Below are 18,873 nucleotides of genomic sequence, written 5' to 3' on the forward strand. Positions count from 1 at the left end.
CGAGTCCTGTTCCAATCCAGACGTTTTACATTTACAGAGCCATGTGGCCGGCGTCGCGCAGCAATATGTGACTGTCAAGAGGAAAAGCTTTCGAACACAAAAAAGCCGTCTATTATTTTGGCGGACGCACGTCTTCGAACAAATGTATTCTCACAAATGAATAGATGTAGGCAGATGTCAGAATTCATCCATAACCATCATCAGCTAAGCAAAACTAATTAGCTCCATAACTCCAGCAGACAGCATGGTGACAAAGCTTCTACGCGCTCAAGAACTCGAACGATGTGCCCAGCGTGTGTGTGTGTGTACGCGTGTGCGTGCGTCTGGGGCGGGGGTGTTCTTAATGCTAGTTGGTGTTTGTTTAAAGCTAGCCGTTATTTTATCCGGATTGAGGTTAGATATTTACTCTAGTGGTTATTAAAGAAAGATAAATTAGCAAAGCTAATGTAGAACTGTGAAACATGGGGCGAGTTTGATTCAATTCAATTAATTTTTTTGATCCTGATTTTCAGTTCGATTTGATTCAACAGTCTTGAGATTTGTCTCAAGTAGCTATAATTCTTAGAATTCTATACAGCAATAATTCCGTCCTTCCTTTCAATCTTCTATATATGGGTTTGGAATGCACCGATGGCAGGTGCACACACTGGTTAAGATGGGTGAGTGTTATAACTTGTTATAACTATAACGTGAATAAATTAAAAAACAGTAACCACAATTTTTGGCGCATCAGTATCGTTATCACAAATAACGTTATGTCCTATTAGAGCCGATCCTTTAGCCAGCCCAAGGCGGTCATGAGTCTGATTTCATTTTCGTTGTTGGCATCATCGTAAAGTTTTTCTCTTTTCGAAAAAAACAATTTTTCTGTCATTTCTCAGCTTGATCAACACTTGCACAGCACAACCATTCCCTAGGTTCGGGCAAATAAATATCAAGCTCTAATAACTCCAAATGTGCTCCCACCCCAGCTCATAAACAGTTACATCTCATATTTCTTGATAACGGCGTGTGAGGTGAGGGCCACGGATACACATTCATTTGTCCTGGCTAAAATTCGGCTGAAGCGACGGTAAGGGAGCTATTGGTAAAACAGGACAGGTCAGCTCACCAGTAGTCAGTTTGTGTGTTTAGTTTTAAAGTGCAACCAATCACATCACATTACATCACATATGATCCAAAAGTCGGACAATTCAATTCAATTAAATTCAATTTTATTTGTATAGCGCTTTTAGCAATTTTCATTGCCGCAAAGCAGCTTTACACAGTCAAAAGATTAATTTAAGTTTGTATGAAATGTGAATTTGTATGAATCAAAATGGTCAGTTTGTCCCTGATGAGCAAGCCGAGGGCGACAGTGGCAAGGAAAAACTCCCTGAGATGGCAATAGGAAGAAACCTTGAGAGGAACCAGACTCAACAGGGAACCCATCCTCATTTGGGTGAAACAGAAAGCAGTAAATGATCTGCATTTATGCAGTGTGTTAGGTGGCAGGCAGTTCAGCTATAAAAGCTGATGTTAACAAAGCACAGTGTAGATGACTGAAGCCTTCACAGCGCCGAGAAAACCAGAAAAAGTCAATAAGCTCTAAAAAAGGTTCACTGGAAATAGTGAAGGAGCTCAAACTTGGCGTTGGGCATCAGAGGATGATGTGCATGACTCCAAGATCGAAGTCTGCATTACAGTTGTCATGGTTACAGAAAATCAATGGCAAGGTTCTTAGAACATGAATATGAATTTTTTTTAATCGTGTTAATAATTATCGATATCAGTCAATATCGTGATAACATTTTGGGCCATGTCACCCAGCTCTGCTTTATAGCTAGTCATTCATGCAACACTAATTCTGTGTTCAACTCGAAGATAACAGCTAAGTTCAAAACGACTCCATCGTCGCCAAGGCACTCATGCCTTAAAATCGTAACATATCATGAAAAGAAAAACGACTAGCGTTTTCAAATCAAACTCTGCGCTTAGTCCACAGTGAGTCGCTGAGGACTTACTCACCCCGCGCGACCGCACCAGGACGATGAGGCGGGCGTAACGACCGTAATAAGTTCCTCCGAGGTTGTGATTACATTTTAATGCCGCGCATTATGAAACTCCTACGACGGATTATGCAACGCTTCTAAACCGCTTAAACCAGGAGCGGCACTGACTCAGTGGAAAAGCACACACAAACACGAACACGCACACACACACACGTCATCATCAGCATCACCGTGGCTTGTTTTTACTGTCTTTAACTGCACATTAATTAATAAACACGAATGATAACGTTAACGTAGGAGGAATTGTTCATGATCGCGGAGGCCAGCGGTTGGACGACATGCTCGTGCGGAGAACGTGGCTTGGGAACGACCGGAGAACCGAATGCATTGCTGTGGGATCGACTAGAATGTAGTTGAGGGAGTGTGTGTACGTGTGTGTAGGTGAGTGTGTTGAGTAGGTGCTACATTACTGTGCATTAGTGGACGCTCGGAGCAGAGATATGGTCTGATGGAGGTGCCGAGAGGGCGGAGAGGCAAAGGAGGAAGCGTGAGACGACACAAGAGCTAAGAGGATATAAAGGGCAATCATGGTGTTATTAACATTTCTAACACAGAGAGAAAGAGAGAGGGAGAGAGAGAGAGAACGTGAGGTAACAACATGATCTAATGAGAGACTTTCACAGTACTGGGAATACATTCTTCATTGTTATTATTATTAACACTTTATAATTACATTCATTATGTGGTTGAGTTTGATTGCTTGTGTAATAGTAGTAATAATAGTAGTGCAAAAATAATAATAATTAAAATGAATTATTACAATATGACAAAAAATACATTAATTATATATTAATTCATAATTTACTGTATTTAGGTTATATATTAAAAAGTATTTGATTGTTTTTTTTCCCATCAAGGCCACTACTACCAGTCAGGGAGGGCCGAAGACACCCACGTGTAACTTGCAAACGCAATATGTGTCAAAATAATCGGAAATTGTGCAACTCTATATAAATGTATATATATATATATACAGCTCTGGAAAAAAATAAGAGACCACTGCATAAAAATTAGTTCCTTATGTTTTTTTGTCTCACTTCTGTTTCATTTTTGTGAACTGCTGACAAATTCAAAATATAACTTTTGTTATTTAACATGTATATTTAAAGTAAAAGGCCATCATTACAACACATCAAAATAACTCAAGATTATGCAATATAATAATTAGTTATATAATATTTTTCCAGAGCTGTGCTTAAATAATTAAATAATGATATGATAAAATGATGAATACAAATTAAACTTAAATTGTGACCTGACTGAAAATAATGAAAGACAGAAAAGTCCTTCAGGAAGCCTGAAAAACTGCTTTAAAAATACAAGAAAGTCAGGGTCTTAGGAAGGAAAATATGAAGAAATAAGGGGGAGTCAGGATTTGTATACAGTGTATAATATTGTTTAGTTGCATGACTTATTATTCAGCATGTTGCCTTTTTGATATAAATCGACTAAACCAATTAAAAAAGATGAAAAGTAAAAGAAAATGTAATTAGGGGGTTACTAGTATGAACAAACTGTCAATTTTTTTTAATGCCTGATATTTCATTCACTCCTGGAGCTGTGCGACGTTATCGATATTATCGCTTTGTGTGAGACGTGACATTTAAATAATCTGAAAAATGCACGTTACACGACATTTCAGTGTTCATTAGATTCTCTAGTAGTTTTTAACTCTTAAAAAAAAAATCAGACGGTAAACAACTTCGGTGTTGTGGAATCGACATGAATTGAAAATCACAACAGCCAGAAATCAAATCTGCGGTTTACCCATGATTCACAGCTCTATTCATTCGGAATACATTTTCAATCCCCTTTTTGAACACCACGGGTGCCAATAATTCTGGAGCTGACTCTACAGTATAGACAGATATCTACTATATATGAAATTTAGAGCGTACAGAGAAATGATGGCCTAAAGTGAACATTTTTCTCTTTATGATGCCCTTCACCTGCCGTTTATCTTCTTATTTTTCATGTCCTTCTATTTCTCTTTCCAAGGACTTCATCTCCACTACTGTTTCCATCTCTCTCTCTCTCTATCTCTCTCTCTCTCTGCCCCTTGCTCTACAAACACACAAACAAACAGCTGCCTGTATTCCCTGGCTGCGTCCCTGTGTTTCCTCTCTCCACTCAAAACACACACACACACACACACACACACACAAGAACTGGAACTGAGTGTCACCACATCGTTAGTGGTAATTCTAAACCGTATTAACATGTTCCTGGTTCCTATTATAATCACACGTCTCTTCTAAACGGAGAAAGGACGGCAGGAGTAATGCAGCGTTCACGCGCTGACTGTAAATAGATGCGTCATGTGGCGCGGTGGAGCGGAACAGGTAACGGCTGCCGAGGTAAACATCGTGTAAACATCGCCGCGGTGACTTGGCTTGATAGAGACACATTTTGAAATAAAGAAGAAAGATAAAAAAAAAGGTTTTGGAAAGTCAAGGATGAGGAAACGAGAAGAAATTATTTACCCGTGGCTGAAATAAAACACAAGTGTGATGTTGGTTGCATTTTCTTAGGCATCTAAAGACCCATACTGTCCAGTGTGCTTCTTCAAAAACACAAGTGGTGGTGTACGATACTGAACGGCCTTTTGCATTACCACAAACCACTGATTGTTCGTTTAACAATCGCGCACTGTTGAGAGTACCTACAAAAAACACACACTAATTGAGCTACATATCAGCCCACTGACCTACATCGGGCCAGGGGTAGCTCAGTGGTTAAGGCATTGGACTACGGTTCGGAAGATCCCAGGTTCAAACCCCACAACCACCAAGTTGCCACTGTTGGGCCCTTGAGCAAGGCCCTTAACCCTCAAGTGCTCAGATGTATAATAAGATAAAAAGAAAAATGTAAGTCGCTCTGGATAAGAGCGTCTGCTAAATGCCTAGATGTAGATGTACATATCAGCCCTATGTAAAGCTATGAACCATATTTCTGTCGATTCGATTCAATATTTTAAGCATTGCAATTTCCATTTAGATTCTTTCACCTTTATTCCCTGCAGCTATATGTCTTTTATTATTATAAGATTAAAATGATCTAATAAACATTTCCTGAAACACCACATAACTTGCAATACTGATTGCTTAAACGTCTCGTCTTGTAAAATTTTTTTTCCAATCTCCTGTTCCACACTTCAGTCCTGTAGGTGGTGGTATAGCACCAACCACACATAAATACAAAAGAAGAAAAAAAGCGATACTCTTGCAAAACGAGAGTATTTGTAAAGTCCAGTATTATGCAGAAAATGGAAGCAGGTTGTATTTTCTGTCAAAGCTGGGGTCAATTTTCAAACATTTATCCTTTGTATGTGTACCTAACCCTAATTTAAAGGGTGTGAATCGATTCTGAATCAATAACTGGGCCACTGATTCAGTGAATCGAATCGTCTAAATCGTGTAATCGATTCAACCGCACGGCTCGAGCCTTATTCGGTGAGGATTAAATTACATGTGTTCTTGAAGTTGTTCTTTCTTTTCTGAAAACACTCCTTGTTCACTGCTTAAAAAATACGAGGGGCGTTCGAGTCAAAGCGGGACTTTTAACTAAAAACTCCTTTTAGCCCCCAGCTACACTAATGCACTCTCCTGGCGTTTCACTAGCGCGCGGATACCATCAAGATAGGAAGTTTTCTCAGTACACCAAAGCCATGATCGCACTACCTGTCTCATTTATGTCTGAAACGTAGGCCTCCCAGGAACTCCTTCAAATGGGTCAGACATGTGAAAATGGAGTTGAACCTGGCAGTGATGTCAGGACTGTACGGGGATGTGAAAATACCTTCTAGATTAGGTCCTGTAGCATGCAAGTGGTGTTGGTGAATAATTGTGTGTACCGTTCCCACTGACAAATGCATCTTTTTCCACAAGTTGGCGACGTCGTTTTTAGATGATCATCAAACCGAGTGGCTCAGAACACACTGCATTCATCTACGGTGTCTTGACGTAAACAACTGTTCTCCTACAAATACTAAAAAGCCACCATAGTGTTAAATACACCCTTTAACAATTGCCTGATTGCTTTCAGTTACCGCACATCTTTTATTTAATATTAATACGTTTGGACATAAAGTTGGCACCCCTTTTACTGATCCATGCATGCGCAGAGACGAAAAATCCAGACAGCTCTACAAAATGGCGGCTTATAGTATTCACCGTGATGAATAAGGAGCAAATTCTGGCTGTAGCACTTCCGATTTAGAAAAGCACGCCAGTTAGAGTGAGAAAATGAGCAGATGCGATAAGATGTTCGTTGGAAAGTATTTATATATTTCTATTAAGCAACAAACAGCAGCGCTTCGAACAACAGCCTGTTTACCTGATTTATTCAAATATAAAGCAGCACTGGAGCTCTTACACAGACTGGCCCTGATATCGACTGCTTCCTCCTTGATGTTTCAGACAGACAAGGTCAAAGCTTTGTCTTTCTTCCTTCAACAAGGACGAGTGCTAAACATGTTTGGGCCATTAGCTTTCCTCCCTCTGTTTTCTCCAGAGTCTACTCCTCTCCTCGGGGGTCACGAGCGGTCGCTGGCGATCCCTCGAATCATCCAGTTGCATGCTTCGCTCCGCTCCGCTCCACTCCACACCGGCTCGATTGTTTTATAGGATTTTTATCCTTCACGGGACGTTCCTGTTCAACTGGCGACTCGCAGTCGAACATACAGATAAACCCTGCATCCGCGCTTTTACCCAGCCGTGCTTGTGCTAATGTGTGTAATTACTAATTACCCTGGGAAAAGGGGAGAAAAAATATAATTAAAATGAAAAACTGCGGATGCGGTGAATTAATGTGGACCTCAAAATACTGACTGCTCAACAATGCAGAGTAATAACTATCCAGCGTCATTAGCCGTATTAGGACCCTCTGGTACCGTTTATGTGCCCGTACAAAATATTAATCATAATAAACGAGAGAAATTATGGGAGTGGAATGTTATTGTGGGGGGGAAATAAGCGCCTAGTGATGATGAATGCAGTCTGATCTGTTTATACAAAAAGAACAATCCAAGGAAAAAAGTTTTACGGTTATGGAATGATAACTCTGTACAGTAAAGAGGCAGGTAGTGATATAAACATAGATGACGCCGATATAACCGTCCACTTTAACTCCACTATTTAACCGTATAGCGGTAACGATCGAGTTTAACATCGTGCTCGTTCCTTCTCTCCGCGGTTTTACATTTTTACATCAAACATTTCCCTTGGACCTCTGAAGCGGCACCTCTGAAAGCTTTCTAGTAATCTGAACTCGAGGTGTCGAGTATTTTCTCTGGCTCGTTGACCGAGAGCCCACTGTTCTGACTGCCATGTCAATTTATTTATTTATCTTTTTACCTAGAAGGAAAGTATGTTGTTACGAATTTTCTCAGGGGTTCAAGTTGACGTCTAACTCCAGGTATAATGTTCACCGATTTTTAAAGGCTCTTTTTTTTTTTTAAATACAAATGTTTAAGCTCCAAGGCTCCACGCTTAGTCACATAACACCGTCCGGGTTTTGTGTAAAAGGGCTCGCAGTAATAGCATGGCATTTATATTCTGTAAAATCATATTATATTGGGAAAGCAAATGGGTGTTAAATGTGATATTACAGTTTTACCTTTTTCTTTTTTTTCTTCACAGGTAGTAAAGTGAATATTTTTCTGTGGCCGAATCTTAAGTTTCACCCTGTGTCGTTTTCACGTGACGCTGTACTCTTGCTTATTTTGACCATGCTGCTTTCTTTTCCCGGCATTCACCTGCTTCGTTTACATGGACGCTATTTGTGGTCCTGTCTACTATGAAGAGTTTAATTTACTGAAAATGTAACAAAAGAAAAAAATGAGGTTTTTCCTTCTTCATACTCATGTTAAGTTAGTTATACTCATGGTAAGGTTCAAGCATAGTACAGTAGGGATGAGAATTACCAGGTGCCATCTGATACAATTTTATCACAATATCTAGCTGGCGATCCGGTTGTATTGTAATTTTATAAACATTCCTGATTTGATATTCTTATATTTTTAGATTATGTTACAATTCTAAACTAACTTGGCAAACTACTTGCTCCTACCACACAAGACTCTGTGCTCCCTGCCAATGTGTGAATATTTTAGAGAGCTCCACAATTTTAGGATTATAGGAGAACAGCAATATCAACCAACTCTAATACAAATATACATAAATTGAAAAAAAAAATGTTTAGGTAAAAAATATATATATATCAGTTTAGTCCATACATGAATTGCTACACAAAAGAATTGCGATATAAAACTGAATCAGGTTTTTCCTCCGTCTCAAACGGTTAGGATTTCTCTCGTTGTCCTACAAATCCCGCCTTGTGCGTTATGACTGGTTACTATCATTAAGTCCCATGTAAGATTTTTTTTTTACAGTTCTAAACAAACTTTACATATATTGTGCAAGATTTAGTAAAGACAGAGCACCATGGGGTCCTAAGAATGTTATTAAGGACATAGGAAGGAGAAAAGGGAGGCACTTTCAGTTTTGTTTTTAAAGCCAGTTGTTGTTGTTGTTGTTGTTGGTCCTTTAGCTGCTCTCGGCAAGCGGTCTAAAAGGAATTATAAAATAAGGTTAAGTAAGGTTTTATATCTATTTAATTTATATTTTACACATCTTTTCTACACTTTTTTGGTATGTTATTATATTTTTAAAAAAAAATTTATATTGTTGGAAATATTTTTGGGTGGCTGGTACAGATTACCTGCATTTACATTATTTCCTATGGAACAATGCGTTTCACAATACAAAATTTGGCCTAAAGAACCCGGCTCCGGATTGAATGAAATTCGTATTTTGAGGTGTTGTATTTTATAAATGAAAAATGAATTTACCAAAAGTCAGTGTGACCTAATAGTTAGTCTTAACAACGTTATGATTGGTTACAAGAATTCATTTTTTTCCTATGATTGGTTACATGCTTTATTACGGGTGGAATGTGACCAGATCAGAGCTTCTTCGTCAGCCAGATACCCAGCGGACAGTAAGGTGTGGAAGACAAGTGTTTCCAGTCAACTACTTCCCCCCCCGCGTGGGGAAAACATGAACAAAAAAAAATATTTATTACAATGACAGAGAGTGGTCACATAGAATAATATTAACACTGAACGAATTTTAAAATGTTTACACGACCCCCCTCATCCTGATCACAGAAGATGAAGTCAGTCCGCTCTGATTGAGGTTTTTACATGATACATTTATATCCCAATCCGATTATTCCCATTAATACTAGAGAAAAATTTCATGTATACTAAGTACCACTCAGCAGACAGTGATATGACTGTTAAGTATAGTTCCTCCAGTCATGGAGAAAGCTTTAATGCATACTCCATTACCTCATACAGTATCATTGCAACAAGCCGATTGTTTTGACATTTCCTAAACCACATGCTGCTCGATCGCTAGTGAGTCACATGACCATAACATGCTGTACATACTGTAACTGAAAACTTACTTGAAGTGCTGCCCCTTTGTGTTCCTGTGTTGGTTTACACTCAGCCTTATACTTATTTAAAGACCTGTAGCATTTCTGAAACCTTAATTAATCAGTCCACGCAATCCTTTCATTTTGTAACAGCAGTGACAATCACAGCTCGTTATTATTAAAGCCGTTAAAATTACTACTGAATTCGTATACTTAGACTATATTTAGACTCACCGTTTACATGTAAATCCATTTAATAAAAACCTAAGCAAGTCAAAAACAGGTAGAAATTAATAAGATCCTATTACGGAAAACTCACTTTAAACAACCTAGCCATGTTTTAGGACGTGGCCTCTGTTAAAAATCATGTGCCTGCTTCACGTCCAAACGAGCTGCTTTGCGTCCAAACTAGCGCAGTAACGTCACAACGCTGAATTGGGCACCGAACTTTAAAGATGGATCTGTGCCAGCTGTTCAGACGAGGAAAATATCACTATTCAATGAAAATCAAGCTTATGCAAGCTTAGGGTAGACAATCTAGGACAGGCAATAAGTTTTTTATCTGCATTTAAACCGACGAGCACAAAATCGTTCTGTTCTGAAATGGATAAATTAGTAAAGAAGGGATTCACCAGGGTCCACCAGATATGATACGACCACGATACCTCATGTGGATCTGATTTGTATGACTTTTTTTTTTTATAAATATCCCAATTGATTTATATTTATTAGATTTGGTTACACCTTGCCTTGCACCTCCAGGTCCTGGGTTCGATTCCCATGTCGGGTTTGTGTACATGGAGTCTGCATGTTCTCCCCATGCTTGGTGGCTTTACTCTGTGTACTCCGGTTTCCTACTACACTTTAAAGACATGCAGATTAAGCTAACTGGAGTTTCCAAATTGCTTTAGTGTGTGACTGCGAGTGTGGATGTTAACCGGAGGTCCTACAGTACTACGTTTGTAATATGGGAATAAATGCAACGGTCACCACTGGCCTCCAGTTGGACTACAGAGGTTCCTAGATGGATGGATGGAATTCACTCCTACCACACAGGATGCTGTGCTGCCTGCCTATGTGTGAATAGTTAAGAGAGCACTACCTGTGGGAACAGTAGAACAGTAGCATTTTACTACTTTGATTGGAAACATAAATTCATTTAAAAATAATAATAATTAAAAATTAATTCTGGAGTTAGTGTGGCGAAACAGAAATTTTAACACAAAAGAATCATAACACATCACTAAATAAATTTTTGAGATATTTTGACCAAAGCTTGCCGCTCATTAAGAGTATTAAATGTATTTATTTGTGAGTTAAAAAGTATAAAATGTGCCATATATTACTGTACATACTGTCTGATTAATATCAGAATACTTTCAAATAAGAAGAACAATGGCAAATAATGCCAGAACTATTTCTGTGCTGCCTAAAAATACATCTGAAAGAATTGATATTCAAATGCATTCAGGAATTTTTTTTTTTTTTTTTTTTTTTGTGAAAGTCAACTGCAACTTTGCAAAGTTTGACAGCCTCACTGTGCATGTGCGCGCACACACACATGGGTGCCAGCTGAAGAGATATGATCTAAATGAGCCGTGCCGTGATCTTTTCCTGTATTTGGTTCGCCACCATTGTGAAATCTTGATTTGTGAAATTTGCTCAAAGGGTTGGACTCGATTCAGGATCGATTCAGGAGATCGACTGAATTCATGAGGGTAATTAAATTAAGTATCTGCTTTAAATGCAAAGCAGTGAATGTTAATTAGGAGTTAAACAGCTTTCTCGCTCTCTCTCTTTCTTGCTCACTCACTCACAGATACTTACACACACACACACACACACACACACCGAATCACCACCAAATGTTTAGCACGGCAAACACGTAGCCGTAATTGGGAACTCGGAGGACCGTCAAAGCCTGGGCCTGGGCGTTTTTTGCGGAATTAAGCAATCACGGCGGCGCATTGTGTTGCCAGAACGAGTGGGAGTCAAGTAGCTTGAACTGGCGCATGCTGAATTTCGCCTCTCCTGATGGTATTACGCAAGTAAATTGCCCGGGTGGCTGAGTGTGCGATTGATTGGGTTCTGTTCGAGGCTTGCACAGCTGTAAACCGACCCCCCACCAGACACCCCCCCACCCCTCCTGAACCACCCCTTTAGTCGTCATTCGCAGTTGATAGACCAGACTCGATGACAGCAGCCAAACAATCAGTTTATGTTTCCGCACGGGGCCCTTCGGCTGATTTAACATGCGCTCGATTTATGAAAAAGAGCCCCCATTGATTTTTCTATTCATGCACACTTGTTGATCGGTGTGTTCCAATGTTTTGGGCCACTTTAGAGTGTGTGTGTGTGTATGTGTGTGTGTGTATGTGTGTTTGTATTGGTGTGTTGCTGGTTGGTGGTGGAGGCCATGATTGGCTCCCTGCAGCGCTCAGTTCCTACCACATCCAGCAGCGGCATCCAGCTACAGTTCATTTTTATGACTTTTCCTCAGCACAAAGGGCCTGGTGCACGGCGCCTGCAGCTACAGGCCGCTGCGCTCGGCGACAGCGCTTTAGTGCACAAAGGCCACGGCACAGAAAAAGCCCTGACAGCTCCTACCGCCTCGGTGCCTTTACATCAGCTACAGGGACCATTTCGGCTTTATGCACACCAACACGCCAGTCTTCATCCCTCTCTCTCTCTCTCTCTCTCTCCCTCTCCCCATCTTTTTGGATCTCTCGTTCTTCCTGGTGGGCTGGATTTACTCAGCAGTCGACGTTGGGATAAAGCAGTCACTGTCGAGGCTTTTACATCACTGTCTCGACACGCAGGGGCTGCATAAACCGGCGCAGACAGGTACTTCACGTCTGATTTTATATTTACCTGTTTACTTTTCACCTATTCTTCAGTCCTTTACTGAGCCAGTGTATGCACAGAAATACCATGTATCATATCATATCATATCATATCATATCATATCATATCATATCATATCATATGATGATCCTTAAAAGCATTTATAAGAAACATGATACATATCAGAACTAAAGTGGGTATCAATACGATATGATACCGATACAGTGATACATTGTCATAAATTATTATTATTATTTCATATCATATTATATATATTTTTTCCATTACACACATCTCATTTTGTTAAAACTGCCAAAATGACTTTAGCTCATTTTGCACTGAAACTGCTTATGTATATACGTATTTTTATTATAGCTTTTTAATTATAAAAACATGTTCATTATCTAAGGTAGAAGTGTTTTATTAAGCGATATTAAATTTTTAGGCCATGAAAGCCATCATCTCTAGTCTCAAATTATTATAATGTTTACGTACCTAATGTCGCAATGTAATATTATTTGAGAGTTGAATTAAAATAGATGGTTATAATTCTTACAATTATTTCCAGCTTTTCAATATTAATTTATGATTGTGAAAATTTATTACTGTATTAAATACAATTCATCAACATTTTTAAAGATTCATTTTGTAAATGTTACACTAAATATCATGATGCATATCATAAATTGCACAAATGTACTGAAATATTGTGATTTTAGTTTTTTATTATTATTATTTATTTAGGGTAAAGTCTACAAAAGAATTTATTATTTTTTTAATAAAAAAATAATATATTTAAAAAAGGGGGAAATGACATTTAATAATTCCAAAACGTTTGTGTTTTACAATCCTGAAGTAATTTTGAACAAATATTTAACACACGCTATTGCAATAACCACAATATCTCAGCATACTGTGATATGGTTCATCGAAATATTAACATTATAACGCAGTCATGATCACGCAACAGAAAAAAAACATTTCAAAAGGTCATGGCACAATCCATAGCTCTACAGAAAGCAACATGTTTATTATTATTATTATTATTATTATTATTATTATTGTTAATTGTGTAAAAAAAAACAAAAATGTGAATATGGAAAGCATTAGTTTTATATATACTAGTCATATAAGATAAATTATCTTACATGCTGTAATGCAAGAGCTATAAAAAGCAAAAGCTAAATTACAACCCGTTTATTCTTTCTAAAGATAATGCATTAATATATAAAATAAGATATATTGTAGAATACATATAAAATGTACTGTACGCTAATCGCTTAGTTTAGAAACTGTAAGATTGGATTTCTATAGGTGTGTTCGTTGCTTTTGGTGTGTGTTTATTGAGTCACTGGCAAATGTCCATTCTGTCATGAGCGATAAAGTGACGGTTTAAACCTGAACCGAGTTTCATTGAGGCCTCTCGTAATAATAAATGAGGTGAAATCTGTTTAATAGCCAATTACTGTAAAGTAGACCTCAGAGAGCCGCAGCACGGACGTCAAAAAGCCTAAGATTAAAAAAAAAAAGAAGAAGAAGAAAAAACCTGGGGAAAAGGAGCACGTACATTTCTGGACATGAATTTCTGCTTACAGAGTGCTGCTGAGCTTAAACAAAACAAAATAATAAATATATAAATAAATCCGGCAACGTCCGCTCGGATCCTCGGGGACGCTGTCTCCGGGAAGGCCTTACAAGAAACTACGGCGGACAGGGAAAAGAAAAAAGGGTCTGTGACTGACAGCTGAACAACTCTGTCGCCTACAGGGAGGCACCACGCAGGAAGAATGAAAGAAAGCGAAACTGATGGAGAGATGTCAGGACCGGACGGGTGTATGGTATCTGTAATAAGCAGCTTGTAGATCTCGGGTGGTTGGGAGAGAGAAAAGAAGAAAAAAGAAAAAATGAAAAAGAAAACGGGGCCAATTTCAGGTGAACGACTATGACAAAGGACGCGGAGCGAGACGTGAGCTCGGGAGCATGAGCACATGGGCGCGTGCACACTTCACACACACAGACACACACACCCACCCACCCACTCACCCACATACACACACACACGAGGTGGCAGATGGAATGAGGAATAAGGCGTGATGAAATATGCATGTGTTATAACAAAACACGCTCCGTACGACTTGAGGGTTCAAGCCGGGACAAGGCGCATGGCTTTCTTTGATTTTTTTTTGCTGCAAAAATAGATTTGTTTCTCTATGTTTTTGACTCACACATATTAAACTCTTTTGGACCATTACAATTTCAAACCCTACTGCCTGCTCGCTCTTTTGTACAGTATTTATATTAATTAATAATTCTGATTATGAATAATTTTGCATTACACATACAGACGTCTCCTAAGAAAAAAACCATGCTGCGTCTATAATTTAGGAATGCTCATTTGGCTTAGACATGGACGCTTGTGTAGCGTCTGTGGGATCCATAGATTCCTGGATCACACGTGCGCCTCATCTTTTATTAACAGCTGTGAAAACCTAGCATGTAACATTTGACGCTGCGTATTTCTCCTTCGTTCACTCTCCACGCTTTTCCTCGTAAAGGAGGCGTGGCTTGTGTTTGCACAATCCTGTACGACATTGCATCACGCCGTATCACGCTCGAATCGGCTCTACAGAACAGCTGGCTGAATTGAAACTGACTTGAGAATCGACATCTTATTACCGACCCCTTCATTATTAGGCTGTGTGTTTGTGTGTGTGTGAGAGTACGGTTCATTATAAGGGGCAGGACTGCAGGACTGCTATAGATGTTAAGACATGGGAACGTCTCACACGACTAAAGAACGTGTCTGGCGTGTTGAGCCGAGCCAATTAGGGACGAGATCTGAAACGGCTGCGGCTTAATTGCCTCCATACTTCCTCGTTATCTTGTTTATCGCATGAAATATATAACAAATGCCCTTGCTTTAGAAAGCGTACAGATATTACGACAGAAATAAATCTCTCTCTGCCATGTTTCCAAAAAAAATAATAAAAATTGCTCCGTAATTAATATCGCGCTAACGCCTGGCTATTATTCATCCGTTGGAAGCTTAGAATAATCGTTCTGATAGTGATGTGACAGAAAGACATAGAGTGGACATAAATCCTTCTCGGAGTCTGACAGCCAGCCAGTTCAGACTGATTGGGTTCGATCCGTGTTTAAGGGGTGGAGATCGGGTTTGAACCTGTAATTGCACCTGATTTAAATCAGCTAATGATCGGTTTTATCAGGGAAGTCGAGGCAGAGGAATCACCAGGCTGTCCTCAGGTTGAGACGTCTGCTTTAGCACTGAAGGACAGACAGATGTATAGATGTGTAGATGTATAGATAGATAGATAGATAGATAGATAGATAGATAGATAGATAGATAGTAAAACAGATAGACACCTCTGACTCTGGCCAATTTGTGTTCCAAAAGATACAAGCCCATGTGGGCTGCTCTGTCACAAGAGCAGGCTCGATGATGAGAATCCTCCATGGGAGACCTGTTATAGTTTTTTTACGGCTAGTTTTACACGCCGTACTTACGATATAACGATCAGACATACTGTATGGATGCGGCACAGTGGTGTAGTGGTTAGCACTGTCGCCTTGCACCTTCAGGGTCCGTGTTCGATTCCCGGCCAGGCTCGATTTTCATCCTCCGGGTACTCCGGTTTCCTTCCACAGCCCAAAAATATGCAGGTTAGGCTAATTGGCATTCCCAATTGTGTGTGTGTGTGTGTGTGTGCCCTGTGATGGATTGGCACCCTGTCCAGGGTGTACCCTGCCTCATGCCCTAAGTCTCCTGGGATAGGCTCCAGGTCCCTGTGACCCTGAATACAATGAGTGAGTGATTCCACGATGACAGACTAGAGCAGATGCTGCTTTCTCAGCCTTTTCCAGATTGTTCTGAAATGTCAGATTTTTAAAACTTTTGCGATTTACAACCAACAACGCTCAAAGGTCAAGGGTTAGGGGCAGGGTTAGCGTTAGCGTTCGAATCGTTTCTTGCGAGAAATCAGACACGATCCGGACATTCGGATTCGTATAGATCTCCCACCTGCGTACCGTCATCTCGTTTTTATTCGCACGGACCACCTCTTATATAGTGTATGTTACTTCGTACCATAGTAGATTATAAATATTTAAACTAGCATTCCAACCACGCTAACTACATTTACCGTAGACTAGCTATTATACATTATAGAAGGGAGGCGTTTTCCGACATGGCCTTTAATTTTTACCTTTTATGACCAGGTAGGTATTTGAGCTAATGCGGATTTTTCTTGTATAACATGCCGTGAGTCGCCTATTGATGAAACTCTCTCTCTCTTTCTCGTTCTCTGTTCTCCTTTCGTCTCTCTTCTCACAGGACTGAACGGCTTCCTTTGCGCTCGCCGAGCCTGTTTCGTCCATAACATGATTATTATCTTGACACATAATTATTTACCCATTTCAGTGTGTGGTTCAGATGCGTGTATAGTGTGAATATGTGAATATACTGTATAGTATGATATCCACATCAGGTCACACACACACACACACACACACACACACACACAAAACATATTAATAAGGCAAAAACGCTACATAAAACATGTTTAACGGTTAAAACTGTAACGGTTGTGTTACATTTTTTTGAAGGTGCCTGCGCGTGCCCGGGTCCGTGTAACGCATGTCACATGAACAGTGCAGGACAAACCCGTTACATTAGCTCTAATGTAGTGTACAGCCTCGACAAAGCAATAAATTATTACATTTATTAAATAAACACATCGTTTTCTTTTCAACAGACATCCTGACGCATCTCCCTTTCTCTCTTACACACACACACACACACGCGCACACACATTTCACACAATGCACAACTTATTATTCCGGTTCTGCCGTCAGTCAGTGCGCGGTGTCCTATAGCCTGGTGTCCTGATGGACACCTTGTTCCATAACCCCGCTTACCTCTTTCCCTTCCTTCACTCCTCCAGCCTCCTTTCTTCTTTCTCTTCACTGCGTCTCATGCATTCATCGCTCCCTTATTGATTACCGTCCCGTGTATTTCTCTTCTTCTTTTATTACTATTATTATTTTTTATTATTGTTGTTGTTTGTTTGTTTTTGCCTTTATTTTCCCCTCTGCCGTCTTCTCTTTGCGTGCTTTCTCTTACGCATAAAGGAACGAAGGATGGATTAAACCGAGTCTCCCAGAATATAGCAGTCCCACATCAACGGCGAGAGACATCGCAAAAAAAAAAAAAAAAGGACGAAAAAAACCCCGACAGAATCCAAGAATATTATCGCGCGCACACATTAAAAGATTATTATTTTTTTTTTTTAATCCTGCACGTGCGGTCCTATTTTCGTAACGCACACGTGAAGGAGAGACGGTTATTAATGTAACATGGTGTAACGTCTCGTTTCGAAAACGCACCAGTTCCTTGATACGGAATGAGAGAGAGATATTAAAGAGATGTTTCGGGAATATTTACAGGCTGTATGTGATGCGGGGAAAGAAAAATAAAGCAGGATATCTTCCGTGAAAGCAGTCCGTCTGAAAGCGAGGGTAAAAAAAATAAAAATACAACCGCGTGAAACAAGGAAACGCGTGAAACCGTTAAAAAAAAATCAACAATAAAGAGCAAATATCCTTTATAACTGCACCGAGTCCATGTCCAAGCCCGGTTCTGTTCGGTTCGGCTCGGCTCGGCCAGGCTCGGGGTGCTCCGGCTGTCTCCGTGACCAGACCCGAATGTGGGAAAAGATGATGTTGCGCATGTGGCGCGCGCACTGCACTCACTCACTCCTCCACTCACTCCTCTCTCCTCCACTCCTCTCTCACATGTGGACGAGGGATAAACCCGCAAACAGCGCGTTTCTTTTACACATATACATATAGCACGTTATATCCGTTTTCACGCGGCAACACGAGGCTTCGATGCCTGTTCCGTTTCCCTCCATCTAACGGTCTGTATTAACGGTCGCTTTCTTGCGTCGGTTATTTTTCAAATTCGTTCGTGACGAGAAAACGAATCACCAACGGCTCTCCTTCCTGAGGTAACATATTAGCAAGGTAGCTAATACATTTTATTTTACACAGTTTTTATTATTATTTTTATTATTATTTAGAATATAAATTATAATAATAATAACTAAATCTTTTGTGCTGAAGAAAAAAGGAGGAGGAGGAGGAGGAAGAAATAAAATGTTTATCTTCTTAATAATTTCTCTCAGACATTTTACCCCAGCAGCCTCTGCGGTTTTAATTTAGCTACTCATCCATCATATGTTCAGGTGTGTCAGGAGTGTAATCAATGAAACACTGACTAGTTACAGGTTTCTAGGTTATTTTTATTATTATTTTTTTGCTTGGGGTACCACCTTCAGAAATCTGAAACAATTAAAAAAAAATACTATGTAGAACCTCTTTAGAAACAATATTAAAACAATTGACAAAGCCCTCAACACAGCAGACATCCATTATAGTAGTTAGAATAATATTGAAGTCCATTAGGCCCATTAAACCACAGCTTACAAACCATAAGGTCAACATCAGGGACCACCAAACG

The 18,873-nt window shown here is 39.6% G+C and overlaps 1 protein-coding gene across 3 annotated transcripts in view; it reads right to left on the minus strand.

Annotated features, from left to right (window-relative positions):
- adgrl1a (adhesion G protein-coupled receptor L1a) overlaps positions 1 to 18,003 on the minus strand; it is a 209,955-nt gene extending 191,952 nt beyond the window's left edge. For all 3 annotated transcript variants that reach the window (XM_053492161.1, XM_053492158.1, XM_053492162.1), the window contains exon 1: positions 17,271 to 18,003. The gene's annotated coding sequence lies outside the window, so the exon portion shown is untranslated. The remainder of the gene's footprint in view (positions 1 to 17,270) is intronic.
- Between the last annotated feature and the right edge of the window lie 870 nt (positions 18,004 to 18,873).

The sequence above is a fragment of the Clarias gariepinus genome, chromosome 3, assembly GCF_024256425.1.
Source record: "Clarias gariepinus isolate MV-2021 ecotype Netherlands chromosome 3, CGAR_prim_01v2, whole genome shotgun sequence".
Lineage (NCBI taxonomy): Eukaryota > Metazoa > Chordata > Actinopteri > Siluriformes > Clariidae > Clarias > Clarias gariepinus.